Source organism: Priapulus caudatus, unplaced genomic scaffold (genome assembly GCF_000485595.1).
Source record: "Priapulus caudatus unplaced genomic scaffold, Priapulus_caudatus-5.0.1 Scaffold888, whole genome shotgun sequence".
In the NCBI taxonomy this organism is placed as follows: Eukaryota; Metazoa; Priapulida; class Priapulimorpha; order Priapulimorphida; family Priapulidae; genus Priapulus; species Priapulus caudatus.
Window position 1 is genome coordinate 39,328 of NW_014577949.1, and position 1,007 is coordinate 40,334.

The window sequence follows — 1,007 nt, forward strand, 5'->3', positions numbered from 1 at the left end:
TAAATTTTAAGCATTTGAAATTAGTTATCAGTTTTTTAATGTCATAACGCGCGTTAGTGATTAACCCTACTCTCCTCTCGCTGAATCTCTAGTGATTGTGCTCAGCTTGCGCGGAGAATCGGTCAGAGAAGCGATGCTGACCGCCTATGACCTGGGAATGACCAACGGCGAATGGGTGTTTTTTGACACGGAGATATTCAAGGAGCCATTCTGGGGCGACCACGGTTGGTATCGTGGTGATGACAACGACAAACGAGCCAGGTCTGCATATGAAGCCTTGCTAAGGGTGTCTCTCGTGCAGCCGAGAGGGGAGCAGTTCCCTCTGTTTGCGGAGAAGGTGATGGAGAAGGCAGCTACTCAGTACGAATATCATTTCAAGAACTCCAGTGAGGTATATACATATAAACGATCACACTATCAGGTCAGGAACACTGCCTATTAGAACAGCCCCCTTCAACCCTGCAAAACAAATTGACACGCACACACACGTGAAATTTTATATGTAGCGTAATTTCAACCTATTTTAACTGAACATATGCAAGGAACCCTATGCTCATGTATCGCTTTAACTGTGTAACACGGTGTTAATCTATCGTGAATCGTAATAGTGGTATGCGTCGGTGAGGTAGACCGTTGCTACAACATCTGTCATGCACAACACATAAACAACATAATACTGGTATGTACGTATTAAAGTAGAGAAAACATGTGCTTAACTAATGTATAATCCCACAAAGGGGCAGTGTCGCGTACATATGGTTGCGTGGTACATAAAACGTAACTTACGATTTAAACGGTTGATATGCTGTGTCAGCGAAACGCAGAGACGACTCACGGATGGTGTGATAGGTTTTCGAGAGAGCCCCTTCACATATCGTGCGCGCGGGTTTTTATACTTCTGTGCGGCCTATTGTGTTCTCACGGCCAATCGGTCTTACCCCGCTCGCTAACTGTCTGTCGCGTGATGGCCTGGTTCCGATCAGTGCCCAGCGTTTAAACAAAGACCC